General features: G+C 35.4%; 1 long non-coding RNA gene across 1 annotated transcript in view; it reads right to left on the bottom strand.

The window, feature by feature from the left end:
* The window catches only part of LOC310893814, a 46,533-nt gene that overhangs the window by 33,365 nt on the left and 527 nt on the right, over positions 1–12,641 (bottom strand). The window contains exons 1-2 of the long non-coding RNA XR_014579326.1: positions 12,473–12,641; positions 10,269–10,341 (exon numbers count right to left, since the gene is read on the bottom strand). The exon at positions 12,473–12,641 is cut by the window's right edge and continues 527 nt beyond it. This is a non-coding gene — a long non-coding RNA (uncharacterized lncRNA). The remainder of the gene's footprint in view (positions 1–10,268; positions 10,342–12,472) is intronic.

Genomic DNA, 12,641 nt, shown 5'->3' with positions numbered 1-12,641 from the left:
TGGGATTACCTCACAGTAAACATGGTATCTTTAGAATCATAGAATTGTTAAGTTTGGAAAAGACCTTCAGGATCATCTGGCCCAAGCATCCCCCTACTACCAATATCACACACTAAACCATGTCTCTAAGCACCATGTCCGACCTTTCCTTAAATGCCCCCAGGCACAGTGACCCCACCACCTCCCTCGGCAACCCATTCCAATGCCTGACTAGTCTTGCTGAGAAGAAATGTCTCCTAATTTCTAACCTAAACCTCCCATGGTGAAACTTGAGGCCATTCCCTCTTGTCCTATTGCTAGTTATCTGTGAGAAGAGGCTGACCCCCAGCTCCCCAAACAAATTCCTTTCAGGTGGTTGTAGAGAGCATTAGGGTCTCCCCTGAGCCTCCTCTTCTCCAGACTAAACAACCCCAGTTCCATCAGCTGGTCCTCACAGGACTTGTGTTCCAGGCCCTTCACCAGCTTTGTAGCCCTTCTCTGGACACGCTCCAGGCCCTTGATGTCCCTCTTGTACCGAGGGGCCCAAAACTGAACACCATACTTGAGGTGTTCCTTCACCAGAGCAGAGCACAGAGGGATGATCACCTTCCTGGTCCTGCTGGCTACACTATTCCTGATACAAGCCAGGATGCTGTTGGACTTCTTGGCCACCTGGGCACGCTGTCGGGTCATGTCCAGGCAAGCATCGACCAACACACCCAGATCCTTTTTCCTCTGCACAGCTTTCTAGCCACTCTCCCCCAAGCCTGTAGCGCTGCATGGGGTTGTGGTGACCAAAGTGCAAGACTCAGCACTTAGCCATGTTGAACCTCATCTCATTGGCCTCTGCCCATCGACCCATCCTGTCCAGGTCCCTCTTCAGGGCCTCCCTACCCTCCAGCGACACTCTGTTCCTCTTCGAAAAGTTTCAACTCTTCCTTACCCTCTTTATTTTACACTTTGTTCTTCAGTAGTCTCAGAAGCTATGAAGAAATGTGATAAACAAACAAACAAAAAAAAATCTCTAGCTTGCTGGGAGAGATGAAGGTCCTAACAAGATTTCAGTTGCATTTCTGTAGTTTACTACTGGATTGATGCAGAGGAGTTCTAGATACATACTGAATGTCAGCAGGACCAAGACCAAATGATGAGGTTTTTCTGTAGTCCTTGTTTGGAGAAAAGAGAAAAAGAAGACTATTAAGTAAAAGCAATGCCACCCCAAACAGTTATTACTAAGGGCTGATACTACCACCTTGTGTCTGGAGATCTAAAAGATTTTTACCACATGTTGACATCATACATTGCTCTATTACTTTGAATATTAAGAATACTTTTATATTCTTAAGTAAACTGTAAATTTTCTGTGAAGATAATTGATATCTTGTAATATTTGTATATACACAACTTTTAAAAGGGAGAAATATATGAATATCTAAAAGCAATAAATTTCACTTGCCTATAACATTGAGTCTGAGGATCCCACAGATATAACAAAGCATTAGTGGCACTACTGCTCCAAGCCAAAAAAAAGACAGACACTTTTTGACAAAAGAGAGAAAGATGAAAAATGTCATTTATTAAACATCCATTGTCACTCATAAAATATGTTAATACACACCTGTCCAATAAGCAGCTTTTGCTCGTGAATTACTAGTAGTGTGTTTTTTCAGCTCTCAGAGGAATGTTTTGTGGTTAATTCTGCTTCCAGGGGGAAGCTGAGGACAAATGTTCCTTCTCTAAAAGATCTTATTGAGTTATTCAGCTAGTATTTAAAGATTGCTAGTCAGAATAAAGGTCTGCGGCTGTTTCAGTGAAACTGTGATTTGATTTCCTTATTGGAGACAAAGTTGCTCAGTTATGTATTTAATGTATTGTACTGTTGCTCAGACTTTTGGTAGGGAATCATATATCCGATGAGTGTAATGTTTTTTTTCGTATTTGTAGTATTTCCAAGTGCATTTCTTGGGAATTGTTTAGAAATAGTTTAGACTGGTTACTCTGTTTCTGGCTTCTCCAAAAATTTTAGTGTATCAGTTCAGAGGAAAATAAAGCAGACTTACCTTTCTGATGTGAAAATGACAAAAGTCAGATATCAAGAGAGAGGATAATAAATTGAATATCTCTTCAGGAAGGAACAGTCCTTAATCTTGGATTTACCTATAATATGAACCAATCTTTGAAACTACACAGTTACATGCATCTCTAGATACTTCTTTGCCTACCACTAAATGGAAAATAATTTTAGTTGCAGGAGCAGAAAAAAAAATGTTCTGTTTTTAAGCATTCTTCTTTTGCGCTTGTTAACTTAATATAATCTGAAGCCTGTCTAATATATAAAAAATACCAATTTCTGAACATTTACTTATATAGTGTTGTTTAATGCAAACAGCAACATTGGTTGTTGAAGTCATCTGCTCTAGCAAAAGAAACCATGTTCTACATTTAAGTCTTAATCACGCAGAACGAGGATGTGTTCCCTAAGAGTTTTTTTCTCAATCTAAAAAAAAATAAATATTGAAGTGATTAAAAGAAATTTGGTTACCAAGTATGGCTGCATATGAATCACAAATACTGGAATAGAAACAGAAAAGATAAATCTGATTAAATAAATTATGTACACTGAAATTCAGATTTCTTTCAGACTCTGTTTGCATGTCATTTCTTGTTCATCATAAGGCATACTTCATAAATACTTAATAAATGCTTCATAAAACATTGTTCCCAAATAATGAACCATTAGCTAGTAAACTACCTTAAAAACAGCCTCAATAACCCTTAGCTAATGTAAAGAACATGAGGTTGAGTTATTTTACTTATTAGGCAATTTTATTTATAATATAGTAGATGACTTATATTCTGAAATAGTCCTGTACTTGGATTTCTACAGAATGAGTGACTATCATCTTTTTTGAAGATACAAACTAATAAATCTTTTTTTTTTTCTTACTATGACAACATTGAGGACTGCAACACAAACCTTGCCCTTGCTCCAGCTGCACAATGGCACTTCTGTTAAAGTAACATAATACAGCGGACAAACTTGACTGGCATTCAGAAAATGCAAGACCATTTGGAATCACAGAATCATGGAATCACAGAATGGTTTGGGTTGGAAAGGACCTTAAAAATCATCTCATTCCAAACCCTCTGCCATGAGCAGGGACATCCTTCCACTAGATCAAGTTGCTCAAAAAGTAGTTCTTTGGAAGGAGCTACTCTTCCTTTCCTCTGTTCTGCCACAAATCTCTTCTCCTTTTTTTTTTTTTCCTGACCACAGAAAGTATCTATTTTTAGAAAGATGATACTTTAGAAAGTATCTATTTTTAGAATATGTTTTATGGATGATGTCTTGCTCTGGAAGCCTAGGTGAGGCTTCAGTGTTTCCCAAAGTATATCCTGACATCAGTCTCTTCCAAAGTTTGCCGTGCGGGTCAGCTTTAGGAAAGAGAGTGTAAAAACAGAGCTCGGGCTGAGTTACGGGAGACTGAAAATCTGAAAGTGTCAGACCTGCTGTTTCTCTGCTAGACTGGGTCTATAGGGAATGCAGCCAGACTGTTTTATCCCAGGGTCTGCAACAGACTTCTGACAACCAAAGAATAAGAAGGGTATAAGATTTTAACTTCCTTTTGCCACATTATCCTGCACCTGGACATGCCACATATCTTCCTAATATTAAAGCACCTAATCAACGCAAGGATTACTTTTTTTAGACATAAGAAAAGAAAAACTACTCTGAAAAATGAAACTGATCCAGAAATAACTGTTTGTTATGAATTTCTTGAAGCTACTTCTGCAACATCTTTAAGTTTTAAGTCAGCATTTTTGTTTCTGAGTACAGACCAACATGCCAGAGAAACTATAATCATTCCATTGTGGTTTTAAGCCACATTTTAATATAATAAGGAAAAAAAAAAAAAAAAAACATGCTTTATTTTAAAAAATCTGTTCCCATTATCACTATTATCATTTTCAGCTACTTCACAACCTCCCAAAATGGTTAATATTCAGTTTGATTAAATAAACAAAGATATTCCTAAACTGATTACAACAGTCTGTCTCTAAGCTGAGAGTTGGCTAGCAAGAGATGAAGCTCAGCCATGAGTCAGTCATGTTCAGGATCAGAATAAAGTATAAAGGGAAGAAAGAATTTGGCATTCTGTTAAGTTTACAAAAGAAATTCAATATTTTGAATTGCTGTTCTTGTTTTTCATTTCAAATCTTGATTAAATATTGGACACTATATAATCAACTACTTTCAAGTAAATGTGTTTTTAAAATCTGTTTAGTGAATTTGGAAGGCTAGTTTCCTGAGTAATTTGTAATTTTTTGAGTTCCCATTTTCTTTTGATACTCAGGGATTTCAAAATATCCCCAACTTATTTTTTTATTTTTTATTTTTTGGTAGATTTAGTTCCAGAGTAAATTAATCTGATGGGATGAAGTAAATGAGGCAAAATTTCAGAGAGAGTACGGAAATATCTGATCCTTCCAAGATTTTGGACCTATTTTTTACCACATTTTTGATCAACTTCATTCCCAATATTAGTACTAATTCTTTTTTAAAGTTTTAATGTCTCAAAGACAGTTTTTCATTTTTTTCATCCACCCAGACTGCAAAGACAAAAAAAAAAAAAAAGAAAAAAGAAAAAAAAAAGGCCTCTATACACAGGCTAGTGTTGGGAAAGTATGCAACACGGCAAATTTCAAATTTTAAAATGTAATGCTTGGACAACTTTTCAGTGAGACTAATAACTTTATATACTATTTCAAGGTTATCTTTATTGATAATAGTAGAACTATTAAAGAACATATTAAAATCAAATATCTCAGCTGTTAGAAGTGACTTTACCTCATAGGTTCTTCTGGCTGCACCCTGGTTGCTAAATCCACCACTGTGTCTGTCAAGTGACAGACCCTATCATTACACTATGCAAATACCTGTTGATCTTCAGAGTGTAAGAATCTATTTTAATTATCAACATCATTGCCTATGTCTATGTCTATCTGCAGACCACTTCATACATTGAAAGTATATCTTCCTATGCAGGCATAAAACTAGGTTTTGAAAACATTTCATTTATTCATGTTTTAGTCTACTTCACTTTTTCTTTCTGAAAATACAGATTTTATTTGTTTGCCTTTCATTACATTTAGGACATAAGAAAAGTCACTGTCTTCCATTAACAATCTCACTAGGATATAGAAGTATATCGTTAAACCAGACAGAGTAGTTTCTCAGAAACTGAAAGTTTCTTAATTCTTTAAGGATTATAGCAGAATAAAGAAAAGTAACAGATATACTGTGGTTATCTTGAAAAATTACTAACTACATTTTGTGCAATTTGCTATTTCATTTTCTAACTGAGGGACACTGAAAACTGAGCCACTACCATAAGGGGTCCTTTAAAATTTACTTACAAGGAACTTTTCGAAAAGGCAGCTAAAGGACTGTAAAAATCTTTCCCTTGAGAAATTTTCTGCAAGAGAAGCTGCTGAGTTGGGGAAGAGAAGACTAGTCAAGCAGAAGACTTAGAAAATCAATGACAGAGGAATGAGTTTAGCAAAACACTTCTAACAACCCCTTGGAAATATCATAAAGGTTATGCATAAAGTAAAAGTCACGCTGGCATTCACAAGAGCAAGAAGACAGTATGCAGCAAAAGAGTGGAAAAACACGTGTAAGTGCACCTCACCAAGGCAGACAGAACTCCTACACAAAAAAACAAACAAAACAAACAAACAAACAAAAAAAACACCTTGATTTCCTTGGGAGAAATACCCAGCCTCACACAAGATACCAAGAGATAGTACATATATCAGGGAAGAAAGGACAAGAAGAAGCCAAGGCCATCAGAAAATTCTATTTCATATCCAATGGTAGTAGGAGTTACTAAGTAGTAGCATAAGTGGACTCTGTAATGTTTTTTAAACTGAACTGTCTCCTTGCCAAGATGTTAGTTTACACTGATGATCTAAATGCAAACTGTGGTTTAAATCTATAAATATTGACTGACCTTGTCAATGTATCCAATGCAAAAGTCTGGGACATATAAACTATAAATGTACTAATTAGGATATAATTAATACATTCAGGTTCAAGGCAAGCTGATATAAACATACTAAAATGGTGTAACTAACAACATTACATTAGCCTATTAAAACGCTGTGATGACATAGCCAGAGAAAATTTTATATTAGTATATGATAAATATGATCATGACAGGAGGAAGGGGGATTATATCTCCAAGGCACCTGAGTAACAAAGTTGCCAGATAGCACAAGGGGCTGAAAATATGCCAGACATCCTACTGAAAGCACAGTAAGTATTTTTGGCAAGAAGGAAACCAAGATAAGCACTATGGGAAGCACAGGAGATCCTCTTTGTGTGTGTGTGTTGGGGGGGGGGGGGGGGGGAGGGGGCGGGTTGAGGAGGAGAAAGGCAATATCACAAAAGCATCAAGCTTTAATGAGGATAATTGGAAGACAAACACATTTTTCTTTAGACTTCTCTCACTGAGGAGCTGTAGAGCCTGATCATCTTGAATTTGGTCACTACAAGCCAGAAAGGACCCCAGCCATCAATGCTGAGCGTACAGCATCATCCTCACGATGGTGCACACTATAAGATAACTTAGAAAATATAACTGTTAAATACTAACAAATTTTTGTATAGGTAGTGATGTAAGAATTGAACACTAGCAAAAAAATGCACTTTTAATAAATTAATTTACCAAAGTCCTGTTTTGTCAGTCTTTTGAACAGTCTCATCAAACCAATGTCTAACAGATAGGTAGATAGATTCAGTTGCAACATCATGCCTCCTTCAAAACCTGGTTTCTTTGTAATCTGTCAGTCTCCAGGAGGAGATCCAGATAAACTGCTACAAATTGAAGAGTTGGTTATCAAGAGATGGTTCTTACTTAGAAGAGTAATTAAATTAAAAATAATATTTAGCTCAAACTCCTTTCTTATCTATATATAAAAATGTTGGTTGTATATCTGCAAAGGCATAAATCTATAATTTCAAATAAATTCTCTAGAAAAGCTAGTAATGCTATCTACAAATAATAAGCAATCATTTCACAGAAGGCTTCTTTTGTCCTTTTAGCAATTTTGTGCAGCAAGCTTGATAAATGATTCAACCACAACAGAATTCATTCATCATACGGGAATGCCCTGTGATATTGAGTCTGAACTTTGTGATTTCTATAGGCAATGGTGAAGAAAAGACAAGATATTTCTAGAAGCTCAATTCCTACTGCCAAACCTTATTTGTGTTCTCCTAATCCTTTCCTGTTAAAAACAATGACAGGGTCAGTCAAATGACAGCATCATAGATGTTACACACTGGAAGAACAGCTGTGTTTAAACTAGTTTTAAAAATTGTTTTATAGTGACTATTTACATGAGAAGTGTTGTGAGGAATGATTCTCTTAGAACTTTCTCTTTTCCTTTAGCTACTCATGATAAACTAATCATTAAAAGTGGATTTGTACAGTAATAGTAGCTTGCTTTCATTATGGAGAAGCAAAATAACTAAAGACTTAAACATTGTGAGATTCCCAGCTTTTTGATATGAAAGGAATTTACATCATCAGGTGGAATATATCTTCAGGGACAAATCACAATGTCCCTCTAATTGCAGGTCCATCATGGATCACTTGTATCTTTACTAAATAATACATGCAAGAAATCATGGGGTTAGTGAATCAAACACAAACAAACATGAGTACTCCATTGCTACACCTTTAAATGTGAATGCTTTCTGAAAAATCTAGCACATTGCTTGTCAAAGGAAATGTTATTTGCTCTTAACACATCACTATTACTGACCATTCAAACATTCTTTATGACACTGAAACAAGGTCATCCCAAAAAAAAAAATTAAAGAAAGAGAACATCCAAATACAATATGGGCTGCCCAGGGAAGTGGTTGAGTCACCAATCCCTGGAGGTCTTTAAAAGACATTTAGATGTAGAGCTTAGTGATATGGTTTAGTGGAGGACTTGTTAGTATTTGGTCAGAGGCTGGACTAGGTGATCTTGGAGGTCTCTTCCAACCTAGATGACTCTGTGATTCTGTAATCTAATTTTTGTGTTAATTTATTTGCTGGCTGTACATTGTCTAAAATGGTGCATGGAATGGTAAACTCTGAAGAATGATGTAAAGGAGCTATACATTATGCAGTGTCTCACCAGTCTCTAAAGCTTCCCTACAACTCAAAAAATATAAATAAATAAATAAATAAATAAAATACTGAATTAAAAAGATGTACTTTGCATAAATTTATACCAATGCTTTTTGCATCTCAAAACTTCTGACTTGTTTTCCATTTTAAAAGATTTTCACAGCTCTGTCTAACCTTTTTGCACTCTTAACTGATATCAGTGTTTTGGTTAACCAACCCTGTTATTGCAGTTATGTCTTTCAGTTATAACTGTTTTGAATCAGAAGAGAATACTTAAAAATTTGGAGCTACTGTGTATGGTGAGATTTCTTCAGATTCACTAAGGCAGTACTGAACCACCTTGCATTTAGGATTCATACTGATATGAATCCTAATTCTAAAGTTAGAATATTAACTTCCTGAAACAGTTTAAAAATGTAAGTTGTACAGGAAATTATTAATTTCTCTTTATGAATCATACTAATCTGTACCATTGCACTGAGGTTCTCTTCTTTTACACATAGTGATACAAGAGTGTTGCAACTATTTTAATAGCGTAAATTTTCATCAAAAGTTTCTAAAGAATAGCCTGTCTTTTTGGCAGTTTCTTTGTCCTTTTCTCTCTTTTCTACCCTGTTTTCTCCTGCTAAAAATTATTTCTGTCACAGACAGTAATTCGTGACATAGACACAAACTTCAAGAAGTTTAAAGTATTGATGATAAAGTGCTTAAGCAGAGAAGACATGCCCATCAAAAAAACAGCTAGGTGTGGACTGACATTGGTATGCTATTTGTTAGTGTTTCCAATTACCTTTTCTTTCACTTTCTTCTATAGTATTTCGTCTTCAACCTTCAACATCTTCAAGGTGTCATTGTAAATCACCACACTTTCATAGCAATTATGTTTGCAACATTATTATGAATGGTTTTCTGAAAGCATGCTGTTTTTTAAAACAAACTGTATACATCAGCCAGATTTTAGGACATGAGAAATACATGTCAACAGTTTACCATACAGACAGAAAACACTTGGGAAATGGACAGTTAAACTAGACTACGAGCTGCCATCAGAAGGTCCTTTATGCAAATATGCAGTACTTGAGCTCACAAATCATGCATAATTGCATATATGTATTTCTGTATAGACAATGCTTAAATTTACATCCATACTTCACAATTTATTTTATTGAAGCTGTATGGAGGGTAGATAATTTTAAATGCTGGTAAGTAATTCCGTGTCGTAATGACATTTCTGCTCTTACACTACATATAGCTGATCAATGCTACTTCTGTTGGGCAGCAGAGAAAAGGTCTCCATGATTACTGTAGGTTACTAGATCTTCTACCCACTTAATTAATATTTAGTACTGACATATTAGACTTCATTTATGATTTAGTGATGGTAATCACTAGTAATATACAGGTATCACAAAGCATGTAAACAACAGGTAATATGAGGATTGCATATGTCTAGTTTCTATGGACATCATAAACAAATGCCTCCTCATTGACAGGAGGCAGCAAGCTGCTAATTACTATATCAAGCCTTACATCTCTAGCCATGGGGAAAAAAGGGTTTGCGTATATGACTTTACTGCACCTGAATTTCTGCTTTCAGTGAATTGATAAAGAAAAATTAGTTCCCAAGGGAAGAGGAGCCAGAAATAGATGGACCAAAATGAACCAGGGGAGATGAAAGGCCAAGGAAATACTTGGATCACTTAAGTAGTTTGGTAACTTTATCTTCTGGGATGGCTTTTATGTGAATGGCAGTTAGGAGACACTGCTCCTCAGTATTTCAGTTCTTGCTATGCAGTTCTCCTAAGATTATCTTGGAAGCAGGAGGTCTTCAGGAAAATCCAGAATAGAACCCTGAAACACACTGTTGATCAGGATTATGGATTTAAGGGTGATCCTTAACCATACATACTTTAATAAGGGGTGGCTTCTTATTGCATTTTTTTTTCCCTAATCTAATGCTATGTTGCTATGTCAATCTAGCTGTACACTCTTAAAGTGTGATACAATGAGCCTTCTAGAAACTATGCTAAAGGTCTCTGTTATAGGTATATCTGTGCACACAACTGCAGACATTTCAGAGTTTGCTGTTCCCAGACTCACCTGGGAATTATGCAGGCACTTCACTGCAGTATTCAGCTTGGCTGGCAAGTCCCCTTGGAGATCATCACTCCTGCTGAAAAGAACAGAAAGATTTCTTTGTGCTTCCCATTTACAACACTTCTGTGGTTTTACATTTCTGTATTAAAAGAAGCTTTTTAACTGGCTGTCTTCCAGGCTATGTGTACAATTTATCAGTATCTTCCTTGCCAGGAAGAAGTTCCAAATACAGTAGCAAAACAGACAAAGGCTGACTTTGAGATTTAAGCATTGTCAATCAAGCCTCAAAAATATGATACCACTGAAGAGTTCTCTGTACAACTTTTAACAGTGGTGGGTCATAGTAGTGATTCTGAAGACTTTATTAGAATTCCCAATGCAAGCACATTTTGCTACTTCCAACTCTTCTGTTTCACTGTAGGGTAAATTAACTCCTAGATAAACAGTCATGCTAACACCCCTCTCTGATTGCTGTCTCGTTACTGAAATGTGTTTTGCATTTTTTCTCACTTTAAACTTGGGCATTTCAAATTTTTTTCTTTGAAATGTTTTCTATGTTTTGGGTATATTATATAAAAAAATCAAAGTCTTGATCATCTATTCTATGCTAGAATTTTTTGAACTAAGAACCAATCTATTTCCCTTTGAGTTCTGACAGGCAAGTTTAGAAACTGATCTTTAAAAAGTTCTTTACTTATTTATGCTAGGATTTTCTCCTTCTTCCAAAGCTGCACATTTAAGCCTAAGAGAGCAGTCACTGGATACTTACAAGATTTTTATCTCCTCCATAAGCAGCTTAAAGTCATTCAACAGTAGCATGACACAGGCCACATTTCTGCCTTGGAGCAATACAAGTTACACTGAAGCTCTCCAAGAGCTTTGAGAATACATTATCAAACCTATGCCTACAGTCAGAATGTAAATAACGTCACTTAGTTTCCATTTTTGTTGACTCTGAACTTGATGCAAGAGTTCTGGTTCCATTTATAAAGGAAATATATTATCTGAGAAGGTCTTGTTACATAAAGACAAGCTCTCAGTAGGATTGGGGTAGACATAAATGTGTATCAATGAGATACCTTGTAAATATAAATACCCTGTAGGATCATGAAATGATTAGGGAACATAGGTTGGAAACATTGTTTTAAAATATGTCATTGTTTTTAATGCTTGTGAATAGAAACATTACTTTGTCTGTTATGAGTACTTTTAAATGATTTAACAATAGTTGCCGCCGTGTTACTAAGACAACTTAAGGATTTTTTATTTCTCTAAATCTTTTATATTTCATCTTCTGGTCACAGGAAAACAAATGTGTATCACAAGTAGGATAAATACCATTCCTTTCTTTTGAAAGAAAATTGTTCATCAACATTTTAATAAATATCCTTATGCTCTACTTGACAGGAACAAAGAGAAAAAAAAAAATGCATTTCTAAAAAGACCCCCAATTTATGAAAATAACAATTGTTAAAATAATTAAATTATGGCAGTCTGATTTTTTCCCCTTTATTTCTAGTAATAATCTGAGTCTTTGTTATATGAGGTATTTCTCTTTTCAACAATTTCTTTTATTATTGTGCCTCATAGTTATTTCACTAAATATTCTTCCTACTTCTTTAAGAAAAAACAGTACTTTTATTTTCTCCTGACATACTGTAATATTGGCATATTTTGTAATGGTGTATATTTTTTATATGTCAGCTGTTCTTTTCATTATTAGTTGTTATTTCTGGCTTTCTAACCTATCTAACCCTTATGTAAATTTGTCCTACTAGCAAAAGTCTTTTTTAATTAAGTTGTTCAAACCACTGCTATAGCTTAACTCAAGGGCAACAGACAAATAATATTCTCTTCTCAATCACTTATTCACTGAGGAAGAAAAGAATGAAGAAACTTCCTATAAATATTTATTAGATACGAGCTTTTTTGAACAGCTCTTCTTTGTGCCAATCATTCAGAATACCACAGATCTGACACTAATCTAACAGCAATTTTACTTTTTATTTTTTAAAAGCTCCTACTGCAATAGGTTTTGCTAAGCAGTAGTGAGAGTGAAACTGTCTTATAAATAGTAAAACACTGGAAAAATATTTTGCTTTCATTTTAGACAGAATATCTCTTCCTTCTGGTTACCTCAAATTCAGGGAAACAAGAAAAACAGCTAAATTTCTAAAAGGAAGTTAATAAAGATCTAGAGTACTTACTTGAGCTGCTGAAATCTCATGACAATTAGTGCGCATGAGAAGCTCAGAACATGCAGAGATCGCCCTCGTTCTCTCCCACTCAGCAGTGCCAAAAATATGCTTCCAGCGCTGCTTTCCAGGCACTGCCCTATTCCAGCCTACAGGTAGCAACTGAAGGTCGGTGTGGATT

Source organism: Anser anser (assembly GCF_964211835.1).
Source record: "Anser anser genome assembly, chromosome: 1".
Classification (NCBI taxonomy): Eukaryota; Metazoa; Chordata; class Aves; order Anseriformes; family Anatidae; genus Anser; species Anser anser.
This window is presented reverse-complemented; position numbering and strand designations above follow the sequence as displayed.